We start from the raw sequence: 17,610 nt of genomic DNA, 5'->3' as shown, positions 1-17,610 counted from the left end.
CTGCTGGTATATAAGGCAGATGGGATGTGCAAGAGGAACTATTCTGACACTTATTTAAAATGCCAAGGAAGATTTTATTCAAGACTATTACAATAGGGGCGAGAGATTCAACTCAACTCTAAATATAACAGGGACTGATGGGGGTTTATAGCTGATGGGCAGGGTGCAGGAGTGGATGGAAATTATTAAGCAGAGCTTGATTGGATATCAAGGGTGGGGGATACGGATTCTCAATAAACTGGCTCAGCAGGGTTCTATGCTGGAGCTGGAGTTGGCAGGCGAGGGCAAGGCCTAGTTGAAAAGAGGGCCCAGAGGAGGCCGACTAAAGTTTGGTTAAGGAGGGGGTTCTTTTCAGGGGTCCCTGACCTCATAGAGGTGTGAGTTGATGGGATGCATATGGTGGTCCTGGCACCACCTTGAAATCCCCGTGGCAACTTTGTCGATTGTGCCCCGACACCACATCCTGGGGGCTGCTGGGGGCATTTGCTTTATCCCCATGTCTCCTCCTCCTCCTCCTCGAGGTATCAGCCTCCCCGGGGAGGCCTGCACTTCTCAATCATAATTCCTGGTAGTAAGGGCAGACAGACAGGGTTGATTATTTTAAAAAAATGACAACCTAAGCACCAATCTGCAGATCGTCCCTCACCTAACCCTACTTCTCACTGAAAAGCCTTCAAAGGTGTCCTGTCATTGCACCAGTCCCCTGAGGGCAAGTTGTACCTTCTCTTGGATGGGGAAGCCTTTGGCATCATCCTCGCTTGGTTTTCTGTGGACTCTCAGAGGGGGCTTTCAACACGCATCACTTGACAGTTGCTGCCTTAGTCCCCAAACACTCCAGATGTCCAGAAAGAACACCTGCATGTTTCTTCCCAAGGCTATGGGCTCTGTCCCTGCCCCGTCTGCTGCAGGACGCAGTCCACCCTCGCCGGTGGCAGGGTAGGAAAGAGTAAATTCCAGCCGGCTGTCCCTCGGTGCCAGCCCAGGGACGCCGCACTTTACACACCCCTCCGGCACCGCTTCTGCACAGGGAGGGGCGCTCAACGTCCGGCTAGGGAGCCTCAGTTATCTGGGGCAGGAGCGTGCGCACCGTTAGCTGTCCAGCGCGGGTGGAAAGCGTCACTTACACCGACCTGGAGGAAAGCCCTCCCGAGGGAGTGGGAGGTCTGGGTGCGCACGGCTGGGGAGTCCTGGCGAGTGCACACACACACCCCCAGGCCGGGCTGCGGTGAGACAGACGAGTCCCGATTACTGTCCCGTTCTGTGCGCAGTACTGTGCTCGGTGTGCAACCGGCATGGAAGGAACGCACGATCATGGCCCTCGCAGGGCTCACTGTGGGCGTGGGGGCCGGCCAGGCGGAGGGGGCCGAGGGGCGGCGTGGGGGCGGGGCGGAGACCCGCGGGGGTGGTGGGAGGGGACGGTTTTCGGGGGGCGGGGGAGGGGGCTCGGCCTCTGAACCGCGCGTTAAGCTCCCAGCGTTGGGCGGGCGGTGGGGCACGGGGTGCGGCGCCGCGGGTCGCCCTGGGGGCCGTGTAGCTCTGTGGAGGGAGACGTTTGGCTGTGAGGGTGGGGTGAGGGACGTGGTTGGAGGGCGCAGGGCCTTCACCCGCCCAGGAACTCGCCTGGCTCAGGGTGCTGTCCACGGGCGCGAACGGGCTCACTTGGAGGCCCCCGTCCCCTCCGCCCGCTGCCAGCGCGGGTTCGCGACTCTGGCCTAGAGCCCGGTGTCGCGCAGACACTGGCCGAGGGGACGCGCGTGGCCCTCCGAGGGGACGGAGAGGAGGCGCTGAAGGGCGCGGCTGCTTCTCCGGAACCCTCTTTCTGACGGCCGGCCGCTGCCCAGCGCGGTTCTGTCCCTGCTCGGAGAGCAAAGAGCTGCTGGGGTGCCTGAATCGCACCTCGAACCCAGGTCTGCGCCCTCGCCCGATTGCTCTGTGGCCCCCAAGCCACCGTCTTTCTGGCGTGGGGGCCGTGCCGGGCCTCAGGTGTGGGCGGTGCGGGCGGACAGGGGCTGTGGCCGGAGTCCGGTCCTTGGCCTGACCCGCGGCCTCCCGGCCTGCCCTCGATGTTAATGGGGCCGTTTCCGGGATTCGTTCAGTGCCCGGCGGAGCGGTGGCCGAACATCAGCGCTGCCCGGGAAGCCCTGCGGCGCCAGCCAGGGCTCAGGGACTGCCAGCTGTGCTTCCCCCAGCACCCCTGCCTGGACTTCTGTCCCGTGTCATGGCAGGAATGGGATCTGGAGTAGTGACTCTCAAGCTGGGGTGGCTTTGTCCCCCAGGGGACATTTGGTAGTGTCTGCAGACGTTTGTGGTTGCTAAAACCTGGGGGTTGTGCTGTTAGCATATAGTAGGTAGAGGCCAGAGATGCTGCTAAATCTCCTACCATGCACAGGACAGCCCCCCCCCCCCCGCGTCCTGCCCCCCAAGAGAGGAACTATCCAGTGCAAACTGTCAGCAGTGTTGAGCTGAGAAACCTTGACCTGGAGCACACTGGGGTATCTCCGTGGAAACTTGTACAAAGTTCTTTAAATGGGCTTCTGAGCAGGCCCTCTAGTGCCTGTTACTCCCTTTCCTTGGAATGGCCTTTCAATCCCAGTTCCCCTGGCAAACTCTACATGTCCTTTAAAACCCAACTCAGGTATCATCTTTTCCCAGAACTCTGATCATGAGAGCTAATTACATCCTTCTCGTCCTACTTCTCTACCTGCATATATGTTGAATGCTGCTGCTTTGAAGCTACCAGTAATTTATTTCTACGTCTATCTCCCTTCTACTCTTTGAGGAGAGGGATCCTCAGGTCCCAAGTCCTTGGGAGAACAGCCCAGGGGCTCACCACATTCAGTAGCCAGTTAAAAATAATTAAAAACATGAATGGAATTCTTTCTAAATTGGGTTATGCAATTTTTTTTTTTTCTTCTGGAGACAAGGTCTTGCTCTGTTGCCTATGCTGGAGTACAGTGGCACGATCAGTTACTGCAGCCTTGAACTCCCGGGCTCAAGCAATCCTCTTGCCTCAGCCTTGTGAGTAGCTAGGACTACAGGTGTGTGCCACCATGCCCAGCTAATTTTTAAAAAATTTTTTTTGTAGAGACAGGGTCTTGCTATGTTGCCCAGGCTGGCCCTGAATTCCTGTCCTTAAAGCCATCCTCCTGCTTTTCCAAAGTGTTGGGATTGCAGGCGTGAGCCACTGTGCCCAGCCTCATCTCATTCTTTCTAAACAGATGCTCTTTCCTGGGTTTACAGCTCCAAAGGCCTGACACAATAATGCTCAATAAACATTTGTTAAATTGAATTGATAATGAGAAAGAGAGAGGGTTTTACAAAATGGAAAGGGTCAGCAAATGGAAAAATCCCTGGATAGCATTGGGGATTTTCATTACTTGATAAGGATTTGAGATCTGGGTCTTTTTGTTTTGGTTTTATGACTTATTTTTGTCTGATAAAAAACTGTAGCTTTGGAAAGGGGTGTGTGTGTGTGTGGGGGGGGGGTGTTTGTGTGGTCTCAAATGGTAAAGGCTGTTGAGTGGCCCCTTCTTGGAAATGAATAATTGCTCTTTTTTTTTATGCCAAGCAGGTGGAGAGAAAGTGTTTACCCTGAAGAAACGAGCAATCCTAAATATAGGTTTGCTTAATGAGGGATGAATCTTGCTAAGAAGGCTAAGTTTTAGATTCCGTATTCCTGAAGCCCCAGCACCCCTCCACAAGGGCTCTGTAGGAATTGAGGGCTCTGTAGGAATTGCAGGGCTTTTGGGGAGAAGAAGAATGATTTTCATGCTGCTTAACTATTTATAAGCCATGGCTGAAGCAAGCTTTGCTTCCACACCTGTTTCTCTGCCAGAAATCGATTCACATGAGCTTGGCATAGGGGCATGATGCCAGTGAACGCGTGGGTTCGTACGCACTCTTTTCAAAGTTTGAAGCCATGTTGAGATGGGGGAGCAAGCTCTCTTTCCGTGTAAGAGAAGGCCTCAGCAAGACAAGAAGGCCTTAAGAAAAAAAAGCTGAAAGTGCTTCCTTTGGGACAAATAAAGGGCGGTTTGGTGGCATCAAGAATATACAGTGTTAAGCTGTACGGTGAAGCCACACATGCGCCATGATGGAGCTGGGAAGACATCTCTCATTGTGTTAAAAAATGGACAAAGCAGGCTATACCGAGTCAGTTCTTAAACTCCGGTGCAGCTGGTCTGCCCTGGAAGCGGATGCTCTCAGGGACCCACTTCTCAAAGGAGGAGCTCAAGCCCCAGAGCTAAAGGGTATGAGGGGTCAACTACCAGTGACGCTGGGGGCATTTACTGGCTGGGCGCTAACTCTGTGGGCGTCTTTATTAGGTTGTTATTGTTTTTATTAGTGCTCTAGTTACAACGACTCCTAGGTTTTGAGAGATCAGTTTGCCCTGGATCCTCTTTCCTCATAAACTCTGTTTAAAAAAAAATTTTTACTGTGCAGTTTTGCAGAACCCATGGTGTTTTAGGAGCACATTATGGCAATAGCGCTGGTGTCTGGGCACCTCCTAGCGTTACTCTAGTCTAGCCGCTCCTCACGGGAGTCCAAGCGCCTAACATACATTATCTAATTCATTCTTCATGACAGCCCTGAAAGGAGTATTGGATCTGCACATTACACAGGTGAGGGACCTGGGGCTGGGGCGTCTGGGAACTCAGCCCTGGTGGCTCCGAAAGTAAATGGCCCAGGCTGTCACTGCCCCTCAGGCTGGCTCAGATTGGAAGGCCGAAGTGCTGGGATGACTCAGTTCAAGTGCACTCAGGTAAGGTCAGCTCCATGCTATTCAGTTCGTGCCCTTGATGTACCCTGCGAGGGACAGGGTTGTGCTGGGGCAGGCTCCTGCCAGCTCCTAAGAGCTGATTATTAAATGTTCAGGACTTTTGCAAGCCAGCTGTTCAACTCAGTCATTATTAAAAAGTAAATTATATAAACTTCAATTAATAAACTATATTTTTAAAAGGTAATAAATAAAGCTCATCACTTCCTAATTATTTTACTTCATTTGACTATTATGTATGATCTGAAGGTTACTTACATCTATTGTAACTGTGGTTATAGAAATCCTGTGTGTGCTACTGCACATCTCTCCCCATTTTGTGTTCTGAGATGTCATATTGGCAGGTTGGTGTAAATGGGAGTGTTTACACCATGGAAATTGGCAAACATACAACTCAGGGCTTTCTCTCCCCTTTCTAGAGAGCCAGTTTGTAAGGCTTTATCAGCACCTGATGACCTAGAGCTGTGGGTGGTGTGGAGGAGGGGACGGCACTGTGGGAGAGGCAACCCTGAGGGCCAACCCTGGCAGAATGACCTTGAGAGCAGCCTTCCAGGGGGGTGAGAGGGCACCACTTTCAGCAGACAATGTTAACAAAGAGATGAAGACCGGGCGTGGTGGCTCACACCTGTACTTCTAGCACTCTGGGAGGCTGAGACGGGAGGATCACTTGAGCTCAGGAGTCCAAGACCAGCCTGAGCATGAGCGAGATCCCATCTCTACTATAAATAGAAAGAAATTAGCCAAAACCACTAAAAATAGAAAAAATTAGCTGGGCATGGTGGCACTTGCCTGTAGCCCTAGCTACCTGGGAGGCTGAGGCAGGAAGATCCCTTGAGCCCAGGAGTTTGAGGTTTCTGTGAGCCAGGCTGATGCCATGGCACTCTAGCCAAAGCAAAAGAGTGAGACTGTCTCAAAAAAAAAGAGAGATGAAAAATATTTTCATGGGTATATCCTGTACTTTCTATACAGGATACACCAGCAACAGCGTGACCCTCTCTTCTCACCCAGGGACATTGTCGTGAACCCCTGTGGTGAGCAGTGACTAGTGGGAGGGTTTCTGAGGTTTGGGAGCTCCACGAGGGCACTGCTGTGTCACTGTGGCACTCCCAGGGCCTGGCAAGGTCCCTCCTATGTCACAGGCACTTAAGGAACATTTGCTGGAAGAAGACATTATGTTGGTTATTTTGTCCCCTTAGAAAATGGTTCTGTGAGGCTGTGTGGTCATTGGCGAGGGCTGGGCTACAACGAGGATGGCAGGAGTGAAAAAGAGGGTGCATTTGAGAATAATTTACAGAGTGGTGTAGACAGGTAGACAGGACTGGGATGATGGGTTAGATATATGGAAGGTGAAAAAGTGGAATATTAATTTCATATTTTTAGTTACAAAACATTTCAAACATACAGTAATGAGACTGGTGTAATGAAATCCATCACCTAGACTTCATAATCATTAACATTTTTCCATATTTGCCTCATCTACTTTATTGATATATTTAGGATAAATTACGATCATCGTGATGTTTCAACCATGAATACAGTAGCCCTCCTTTTCCTTATCCATGGGGGATGTGTTCCCAGACTCCTGGTGGATGCTTGGAGCCAAGGATAGTATGGAACCCTATATACACTCTGCCTACACAGTAAGCGGTGTGTGTCTACAGCCTGGAGATGCCGGACAGAGGGAGGATTCATGCCTCTCTGCAGGACAGAGCAGGATGGGGTGAGATATTATTACACCGCCTGAATGGCATGTGATTTAAAACTTATGAATCGTTTATTTCTGGAATTTTCCATTAAATATTTTCAGACTATAGTTGGCTGCAGGTAACTGAAACCACAGGAGAAACCGTGGATGGGGCAGGTGCCGTAATTAAGCCCACCTCTCTAACAGATTCTCCAATGTCACCCACACCAGTTCATAGTGACATTTTTCCCAATTATCCCCAAAATGTGTTTTACAGACTTTGTTCAAACCAGGATCCAACCAAGGACTTCACACTGCCCAGGCTTTCTGTAAAGGGCCAGAGGTAACTATATTAGGCTTTGCTGGTCAAGAGACAAAATTGAAGGAGCCTAAAGATTTTAAAATCATTTTTGGTTCTCGGACCACACAGAAATGGGTGGTGGATGGCCGTGGGTCCCCAAGCCCTACCTTACTGACCTCTGCCATCGAGCTGCCTCTTTCTTGGCTCATCCCCTTCCTGTCTGGCTCCTCCTAGTCCTAGCGGGTCTCCCCAGGGGCATGCCCCAGTAACCCGTTTGCTCAGAGATCCTCCCCAATGTGCTTCTGAGAAACCTGACCCACAGGAGCACCTGGAGCTGTGGGACTATTGAGCTGGAGCTTGGTGGGGGGCGACTGGGGGTCAGGGACCCCCTCTGAGTCCCAGGGAGACATTGGAGGTGGATCCTGCTTGTCCCTGGCTCAGTGGAGAGAGAGGGTGGGACTGGCTAGGCTGGCCAGGCCCTTGGGTCTGCAGCATGAGCCAGAGGTGTGTCACCAGAGGGACGTGGAGGGAGGCCCACAGTTGGGGTTCAGCTGGAAGATGTGGCACCTTTCCGGATGGGCCTTGTGCCTCCTATCTGGAGTAGCATGAGACTGGGGAGGATGGCAGCCTCCCTGGGCAGGCATGCAAGGGGCACTGTTCTCTCTCCCACCCCAACCCCAGAGAGACAAGCACTGGGAAGGGGAGGGGGAGGTTAGCACTTCAACCTTGCCCCCAGCTTCTGCAGCTCCAAGGCCCATGAGCCTGGCCTATGCCAGGTGAGCAGGGAGAGCTTTGAATCGAAAATGAGATTGAAGTTATAAAATGAACACAACTGAGCTGTAAAAACCAGGATGAGATTGCTTTAATTAACTGAAAATGACCACAACGTTATGGAATCCAGCTTCAATGTCATTAAGGGAATGGGGGGTGAGTTGTGCATGAGCCCAGCTGGTGGCAGGTACCGGGGAAATGAAAGCTTCGTGTTCACACCCTGATGCGCTGGGATTCCTCGCTAAGCCTGTTGCAAAAACGCTGGGAAGAGTCGCACCCACCATAGCTTCAGAATGCGTCTGCGATGGGGAGCGTAGCAGCCTTCAAACAACTGACCCGACACAGAGCAGAGTTCATCAGATGAGAGCTTCATTAGGGTTGCCAGATAAAATACAGGACACTCACTTACATCTGAATATCAGATAAACAAAAAATAATTCTTTAATACAAATACGTCCCATGCAATATTCAAATGGAACTGAGCAGCTTGCATTTTTATTCGCTAAATCTGGCAACCCCGAGCCTCATATACTTTAGAGCATCTGAGAAGGTCCACTTTGTTCCTCAGGTAACTGGCCAGATGGGTGAGGATGGAATCCTGTGAGTCAGGTGGTTGAACAGAGGATTGGAGAAGGTATATTCCAGGAGGGAATTAAGGTGACAACTGTAAATACCACTCACTGAGAATTTACCATGTGCTAGGCTCTGGGCCTGCTGCTCTGCTAGGTCTAGCCACCTCTAAGGTGCCAGGCAGTAATAATACTCTTCCCATTTTGTAGCTAAGAAAGCTGAGGCTCAGAGGATCAGCAACAGCACCTGATCCGAGGACGGAGCCAGCTCTGTTTGTTTTCAAAGACCGTGCCGCCTCCCACACGTGGAAGAACGAGGGCCCTGCTCCAAGCTAGCAGGATATAAGAGCTGGGATATAAGAGATGTGCTTCCAAGGGGAGAAAACACTCAGGGGTTGAGAGCAGGGAAGGCCAGAGGCACCAAACCTCAGTTCCCGTCAGCATCACTGGGGACACCTGTTCGGAGCCAGGCAGTGTGGAGGGCTGGGAATCTGGGGTGAATGTATCTCTGCCCCCCAGGGCTTGCAGTGAGCGGGGTGAGGATGGTGGGGGTGACGAGGGGTGTCAGACAGTGAACAGGATGATTAATGCTATCCCGGGAAGGTGTAGAGAAACCGCCCTCCAAACTGAGATGGTGCCGAAAGGCCACAGAAATGACGCAGACCCCAATCCAGCTTGGTGAGTTAGATCAGTTTATTGGAGGTGACTTACAGAGGACTCCCATTCCTAGTCAAGATAGGAATCCTTCCAGCACTGGGCGGTGGCAGGAGTCCAAGAGCGCAAGATCCGCGCTGGCTGCCTGCTGTGGAGGCTTAAATTTCTTTCCGGCAAGTGACGCAGAGCTCCCTGTCTTCATTGTTGTGTGTTCACATGCAATACAGGTTAAGCATGCACAGTGCTCATTAGGTGGGGACTTCAGTATTATAGTTAACGAAAGGGGACTAAGGCAACAAAGGAAGCTTAAAACAGTTCACACTGGTCTTAAGACTTATGACCATCTATGCAAAAGGAGCTACTTAATAATATCACTGTGCTTTCTGTTTCTTTCAGTCTTTTTTGTTTTGATCTATATCTCTAAATTCAAAAGAGACCTGTAGGAGTTCTGTTAAACATTAAAAAGCAGTTGCGGGAACTTGTATTTTTCCCTCAGGTGGGCACCTAACCTGGCCAGCATGTGTGTGCATGTGTGCACATGGGTGCCCCGGAGGCCCAGTCTCCTTGAACGTGGGATGGTCCCCTCTCTCCAGGATGTTGGCCATGGCTAGGCCTTCTGTGCTTAGACTCCTCCAGGCCCTGAAATTTAGGAGATTATAGATTGTGCAAACCTAAATTGTGGGTAGGCATGTACCTAGTCCTCATCTTGTAATCTGTGTCATAGGTAGGGCTGAATATAGGATGGCCCCCAGAACCTGGATGTTAGATCCAGGGGACGTGCCTTGCTATTGGTAGCATTGCAGCCACCCAAGGTACCTACTGTGAAGTTTCAGGATGACCTGGTTCGGGTGTGGAAGACTTGTTACTGTAGGCGTGAGGGGAAACTTGCCCTTTCCCCCAAAAGTTCGCTGAAAGATCAACTGATAATTAAAGCAGATTAATAAGAGGAAGGCTTACTTATTGTGCACATGGAAAGAATCACAGAGTGATTACCAAATATCCCAATTGAAGTTCAGATTTTTATTTTTATACATGCCTTTTAGAGGGGAGGGGGAAATGAGGAATATAGGTAATTCTGTTTAGAGGATAAATGGTCGCTGAGGAGGATGAATGGTTGGGGGAAACAGAATGACTTTTAAACTAACCTGAGAGACAGGTATTATGTGTTAAATGATTTGGGCCAGGCCTGGTTGCATTCTGTAATATTGAGATAATAGGGAGGGGAAGGGAAGTCAATTCTCCTTTGATCTTTTGATGGTATCAGTTTATGCAGCTAGAGGGAAAGCCCCTTCCAGTGCTTCTCGATCTCAAATGGCTTTTAATTCAAAATATTCTTTATACCAAGGAATCATATTTTGGGGTGAAATTTCCTGAACTCCTTCATTCCCCACTCCCTTTGGGCTTCCTGCAATTGGGCAGGAGCTCCCTCTGGGCCGGTGAATGTCATGGCCATCACCTGAACGCATCTCCTGTAAGGAACCTGGGCAGACCTGGGATGGGCCCTTCTTTGAACACTCCACAGCCTGGTGTCCCCTGGGAACATCTTTTGTGACGGAGCATAGCACCCATAGCTCCCGCTGTGTGGACTCGGGAGCTTCTGTCTCTGGTCCATGCTGCCACACGAGTCACTCTGAAAGGCTCAGAGCCTGCAGCTCTGGTGGGGCTCGTGGAGTGTGGATTTTACCAGTGGGCGAAGGAAGAATAGAATGGGGCATCATTGCAAAATGGCACATGGATTTCTCCAAACTGGGTCTGTTCGTGCCTCCATTTACATTATTAGAGGGAAGGACAGAGAGATGCTGTGGGGAAGTGGAGATGAATGATGGAAGATCTAGAGGAAACAGATGCAGTGGGGAAGGCGAGCATCTCCTCAAAGCTGCCTGAAAAATGATGGCTTTGATGGGCTCTGGTAGGGGGAGTGTGATTGTGTGGTTTAGGAACTTAGAGGAGCTGAAACTAAGGGTGAAGACCCACAATCATCCATCATTCTGGGGAGGCCGTGGGAGCCCTGCTTCCCTAAGCCACTTTATTAATGATCCAGGACAGAGAGACCAACAGTGCCTTCATTAAAGTCACAAATGATTCTGAGCTGGGAAGCCTTGCGAACCACAGTGGGAAAGATTGACAAATTAATACTCAGATTAGGAGGCTGAAAATATATGGGCAGCAAACAAAGAGGAACTTTCTCCGGGAAAAAGAAAGCCCAATAGAGATCGAATGACTGACTCTGTGCCTATTTAGAAGAAAACATTCCCCTGGATGAATTTAATTCTTTAAAAAGTTTTTGTGGTTTTAAAAATGGTTACTATTTTTTTCCCCAAAAATTGATTTTTGCCAAAAATCAATTGAGTATCTTTTTTTTCCTCTCTAAGTCAGTGTGTGTAGATATTCAACAAATACAATACTGGAAAGGAGTGTCATTAACAATGATCTGGGTTCCAAGGCTTCATAAAATCGTAGACTGGAACTCTCCCACTCTAGATGTGAAGGGGCCTCAGGGATTCTGAATCACAATTCTTCGTTGCACCGATGAGGCTTAGAGTGATGAGCCTTGCCAGGGTACAGGGCTTGCCCTGGCCAGCACCCACCTCCACCACACCAGTGTGTGGCTCCCTCCTCTACTCCCCGCCGCATTTATTGGGAACTCACTTTAAGGGAAGCCCCACGGTGGTTCCTGGCGTCTCACAAAGGTAAGCGACACTGCTTCTGACACCAAATGTGTGTTTTTTTCCCACACCAACTCTGCATGTCTCCAAGCACAACTGCGTGTCTCCAAGCACAACTGAGTGTCCAACAACGCAATTCAATTCTGACACTAGCTCCTGAAGTTAGCAACAACCCTGCAAAACTGCCCCCACTTCAGATGCCAGTTGCAAGTCCAGTGAGCCACCTGTACTTCTGACCAACTGGCTATAAATTCAGGAGTTCCCACAACCCCCTCCTCAGGTTTAAATAGTTTGCTAGAATAGTTAAATAGAACTCAGGAAAACATTTTAGTTTTGTTTGCTGCCTTATTATAAAGGATACAATTCAGAAGAGATGCACAGGGCAAGGTATAGCAATGGGGAGGCATGGAGCGTCCATGCTCTCTGGGTGGGCCACCCTCCCAGCACCTTGACAGATGGGCTCATCAACGTGGAAGCTTTCAAAACCCCATCATTTAGGGGTTTTAAAGAGGTTTTGTTATAGGCACAATTGATGGAATTGGGATGGAGGAGGGACCCCTTTTAGGGGCCTGCTGGTCCCCCCCAGGCATGGACATAAAGGAAAATTTTGAGTCCCTTCAGGGTAAATTACGGGCACCTGACTGGCCTTGAAAAGTGAATGGGCAACATGATAACAGTGGCCCTCCAAGTGAGCAGGAGTCATCAGGTGTTTTGGTTCCTATGGAAACTAAAAGATGGCATCTCAACATATGTTCTCGAGTTGTTTTTCAGAAACCCACACCAGATAGAAAATGCAGATAAGGGAGAACTGAGGAATTGAACTCTGACCACCACTCTTTGTTCTAAATTTCCCCCTGAGGGTCCTGGAGAGAGTCGAACTTGTATTAATATCCCTTTCCCCAGATCCAAGAATCTCAGAATCTACTAATGTCCCTACTCGCCCTTCAGGATATCTGCCTTTTTGGACCAGGCCAATATATAACCTCAATGTATTGATTTACAATTTTGCCTGCTTGAAATGTACCCCTGCCTTTAGAAACCATGACTTGTAAGACATTGGGGAGTTTGGGTTGTTAGCATTAGCTGCCCATTCTCCTTGTATGGTGCCATGCAAAAAACTGCCTCTTTCTCCCACTGCAACTCTCAGCTTCAGTGTCTGGTTTTACTGTGCCAGGCGAGCAGACCCCAGTTTGGTTTGGTAACAAAATTATTGGCTATTGGTGATTGAACTCAATCGTAAGCCCCTTCCTTCTCCCTGGAGGTGGAGGTGGGGATGGTGGAGCTAAAAGTTATAACACTATAATCACGTGGTTGGTTTTCCTTGCTGTCAGCACCCATCTTGATGCTATGCAGGGTATTACTCTCACCATGAGCCATCCCAGCATGCAGAAGACAGTAAACTCCAAAAGTTTCAGGAGCTCTGTGCTAGAACCAGGACGGCAGGTGCAGGGTGAGCTGAATTAAGTGTCCCAGGAGAGCCTGGGAGGTGGTAAGGCTTCAGATGGGGGCTGGAGGAGGAGGGGACTGCTTCCTGGAAGGAGTGGCATCTAAGTAGTGGTTAGGAAGAAATGGAGGGAAGGCATTTATGATGGTGGGACAAGGCCAGTGATGGGGAGAGGAAGAGAAGCAGGTGTTCCTAGAACCTCAGAGAGCCCCATTCTCTGTGGCTGGAGTTGGAGTTCTAGGAAGAGGGACAGGGGCTTGATATTAGGGTGCTCTGAAAGGGTCTGACTGTGGGAGCCTTGAATATTAGGATTTTTCACATCCAGAAGGGACCATTCAATTTGTGAAAGTTGTCAGAATCAAAATGGAGTCACTTGTGTTAAAACCCTGAGCTGGGGAGGCTGTGAAGGGAGGGTTCCCATGCATGTTCCTGATAATAACTGTCACAAAAGACTCTGTACAAACCACAACCTTGCACAAAGGCCATGGAAACCTTACACACACACCCCGGCAAATACTTATGCCACGACATCTGCCCAGCAACTGCCTATCCAAGCTCTGACTGACCTTATCTTTATTCTTGATCCTGGTAGCCAAGGAAATTGTCTCAAAACAACTTCTGTGGCCCTCCTCATCTCTCCTTTAAAAACCCTCGTCTTCTTTTACCTCCCTGAATACACCCACATGCATTCCCATTGCAATGCCCATTCCCATTTTCTCAAAGAGAGTCCTCCTCTCCTTCTGCGGTTTGGCTTTGACAACGTGCTGGATGAAGGGAGTGACTTGACTGGAACTGAGCTGGCGGCAGGCTGCTTGGGTGTGGCCAGGCTGGAAGATCCTGGAGGCACGCAGAGGCTGCGGCAAGTCCCCAAGACACCTCGTGAAGGTGAGGCAGAAGACCACCACCGGCTGCTGACTCGGGAAGGAGGAAAGCACAACCCTGTAAAGGCGGAGGCTGCAAACCCGTTCATTGAACACAAGATGGCTCAGGCTTAACCCACTGGTGACTTTGAGCCTCGTTTACCCCCATAGCCATAAACTCTCCATAGGGTGCACTCCCGCCATGCACCGCGGCAGGGACCGCATCCAATCAGAGGGAAGGCGTTGCCCTGGTTGCGGAAGTGCCCGCCCTTTATGGAAACCACGCCCCCCATGGAACATTCGGGCCTCCATCCTGTGGGCCGCCCGTGAGGCCCGGGGGTCCCGGTCAGGCACCTCCGTCCCCAGCCTGCAGCGCCCCTGTGTGTTGATACTTCGTTTCCCAGTAAACCCGGTGCTCTCAGTTTTCCGATTCTGCCTTGAAGTCTTTTATGCAGCGAAGTCCGGCACCTGGATACTGCGCAGGGGTTAAGGGTCCTTCTTCGCCCAGCCCTTGGGGAGCAAACGGAACGGGAACGACTGAGGCGTGCAGGTCCCTGGCGTCCTCGGCTCACAGAGAGCTCCTCCGAGAAGCGAGAAGCGCTTCCTCCAGCGCCCAGGCCGGCGGGCCAGCTCGGGTGAGTGCGGTGCGGTGCGGCCAGGCCTGCGGGAGGGCGGGCCGACCCTGTGCCCACCGTAAGGGGAGGGCTCGCGACAGGGCTGCCCGGTCCCCTCCGAGTCCTAGGCCCCTTGGGCAGGCTGTCTTTGGTTGGTCCTGTGCTAGAACTTAGGATTTCTTTTGTGGTGTTTGTTCCTTTGAGGAGAGTTTTGGTCTTAGGACTCCTTTCCACTTTTGAAAACTTGCTGACGACCCCGAATGTTTTGTTTTTGTGGATTATATTTATTGATTTTGCTGAATTTAGAATTTAAAACTGAGAATTTAAAGTATTTATTAAGTCATCGAAAAATGGCAATAAACCTGTTAGAAATGCTGAGGGAGGAACGCAGGAGGCCTAGATGAAGGAAAAGAAAGTTTCTTTTAACATCTGCGTGCTAATGGGATAAGGCCAAGATGTCATCAGCCCCTAATGGCTGGTGTGTCTAGGGCTTTAATCATAGGGTTTGGGTGGGCCCTCAATGGGGAACAGGCCAGAGGGTGGATCTTATAGGCAAAGTTCCCATGGAACTTTTAGTTCAGCCTAACATTCCAGCCTTTTGTTTTTATGGGCAGAGGTGTCTTCTGTAGTTGCTTCCTGCTGAATAGGGGTGTTGATAGGAGGGGGAGGGTAGCTACCAAAAGGCTGGTAATATTGATCTTCTGTGTACTGGATTAGCCTCTGGGTTCAGCCTAACAAAACCCATTTCACAACTCTTTAATACGGGACTTCATAGAGGGTGGCTGGGTTCTTGTCTGGGCTTCTGCATACAATCTATTTCGATTTATGTAGCCTCTGGAAAACTCCACCGTGTCTCATGAAGGACTGAGAGTGCAAAAGGCAGATAACAGTTTAGTATTATAATGAAAATAGTTTTGTCCTCACATTTCGGAACCATCAATTTAGATTCTTCTGAAGTTGGTATATGTGACTAACCAAAGGGTCTTAAGTAAGGCAGTGATTGACCTGTCAGCCTCAGGGGCATAGCTTTGCTTTGCTAACAGTTCCTAATGAGATTCGCGGTGAAGAAATGGATAATTCCTGTAGGTTAGGAATGGAGTTGTCACCCCAAACACCAGCTACTGATTTCCTGAGAGTTAGTAGATAGCAGTTACTTAAGGAGCCTTATAATAGGCACACACAGATACACAGAGACATACACACACACAGACATACAGATACAGAGACATACACAGCAACACACAGACATGTATACATACAGAGGCACACACATATACATAGACACAGACATACAGACGTACACAGACATACACATAGACATGGACATAGACACAGGCACACACAGACACACAAATTGACACATGGACACAGACATACACAGATACAGACACACAGATACATAGAAACACACAGAGATGTACACATACACAGACAAAGGCACATAGACACACAGATAACAGACATACAGACACAGACACACAACAATACAGACACACACAGATGTATACACATACATAGATACAGGCATACAACACACACAGATACGTAGGCACAGAGACATACAAACAGACATAGACACACATGCACAGACACATGGACACATACACAGACACACAGACACATGTACATAGAAGGAGAAGCTAATGAAATGATCAAGGTGGCTGTGAACACAGGTATAATACTTTTTATTAAAAAATACATTTCAGTGAACAAGTGATTCATGCTCATTGTAGAAAAATTGGAAAAAACCAATAAACAAAGGATTATCCTTAATCTCCCTACCCCAAGTAATCGTATAACATTTTGGCTATATTCTTCTGTATAGATATATGTTAGTTTTAAACAAAAATTGAAACACATTGCACATAATTTTTATAAGATTACTTTTTTTTTTTTTTTTTTTTGAGACAGAGTCTTGCTTTGTTGCCCAGGCTAGAGTGAGTGCCGTGGCATCAGCCTAGCTCACAGCAACCTCAAACTCCTGGGCTCAAGCAATCCTACTGCCTCAGCCTCCCGAGTAGCTGGGACTACAGGCATGTGCCACCATGCCCGGCTAATTTTTTTCCTGTATATATTAGTTGGCCAATTAATTTCTTTCTATTTATAGTAGAGACGGGGTCTCGCTCTTGCTCAGGTTGGTTTCGAACTCCTGAACTCAAACGATCCGCCCGGCTTGGCCTCCCAGAGAGCTAGGATTACAGGCGTGAGCCACCGCGCCCGGCCAAGATTACTTTTTAATATTGTATAATGTATTATCAATATCTATAGCTGTAAGTAACATATTTCAGTAGTAGTTTTTAAAAGGCTGCCTTGAATATTCTATAATGTATCATAATTTATTTAACAAACCTCCATTAGGGTACATTTAGTTTGTTTTTAATTTGCTATGAATATATGTCTTTGTACCCTTTACCATGTCTGTTCTGAAACTTTTTTAAATGAAAAATTCCAAACAAACACAAAAGTGAGGTCCCACTTCCCCATCCCCTGGTTTCAATAATTATTCAAAATATGTCCAATCTTGTTTATGCTCTCCAACTCCTGCTGGATTTAATGCAAATCTAAGATCTCATGTCATTTTCTCCCATAAATATTGCAGTATATCTCCAAGAGATCAGGACTTTTTTTTTTTAGTAACATAGCTATAATTCCATTAATAACTTATACAAATTAATAATTCTACCCAAAGAATTTCTCTCCATGAAAGCACAGTCTTGGAGAGGTATTTGTACGCCCATGTTTATAACAGCATTATTCACAATAGCCAAGTGTCCATCAGTGGGTGAATGGATAAATAAAATGCAGTACGTGCACATAATGGAATATTACCCAGCCTTAAAAAGGAAGGAAATTCTGACGCATATTCAACATGTAGCTTGGGGACAATAAACCAATCACAAAAGGGCAAATACGGTGTAATTTCACTTGGATGAGGTACTTGGAGTAGTCAAATTCATAGAGTCAGAAAGTAGAATAGAGGTTACTAGGGGCTAGGGAAAGAGGGAATATGTAGTTAATGTTTAATGGGTATTGAGTTTCAGTTTTGTAAGATGAAAAAATTCTGGAGACGGATGGTGGTGATGGTTGTATAACAATGGTGAATATATTTAACACTACTGAACACTTAGAAACGGGTAAGTTGGTAAATTTTATGTTCTGTGTACTTTACCACAACTAATAATAAAATAAGATAAAATTTTAAAAAATGTATTTAAAAAAACAAGGCCATCTAAATGAAATATGGACTTTAATAAAAAATTATTAATAATT

The 17,610-nt window shown here is 48.4% G+C and overlaps 1 long non-coding RNA gene across 1 annotated transcript in view; it reads left to right on the top strand.

Annotated features, from left to right (window-relative positions):
• The first annotated feature begins 13,983 nt into the window (after positions 1 to 13,983).
• The window catches only part of LOC105861886 (uncharacterized), a 147,776-nt gene continuing 144,149 nt past the window's right edge, over positions 13,984 to 17,610 (top strand). Inside the window, exon 1 of the long non-coding RNA XR_012920487.1 lies at positions 13,984 to 14,361. This is a non-coding gene — a long non-coding RNA (uncharacterized LOC105861886). The remainder of the gene's footprint in view (positions 14,362 to 17,610) is intronic.

This window comes from Microcebus murinus, chromosome 8 (assembly GCF_040939455.1).
Source record: "Microcebus murinus isolate Inina chromosome 8, M.murinus_Inina_mat1.0, whole genome shotgun sequence".
Lineage (NCBI taxonomy): Eukaryota > Metazoa > Chordata > Mammalia > Primates > Cheirogaleidae > Microcebus > Microcebus murinus.
The sequence above is the reverse complement of the archived record's forward strand: the minus strand, read 5'-3'. Positions and strand labels throughout refer to the sequence as shown.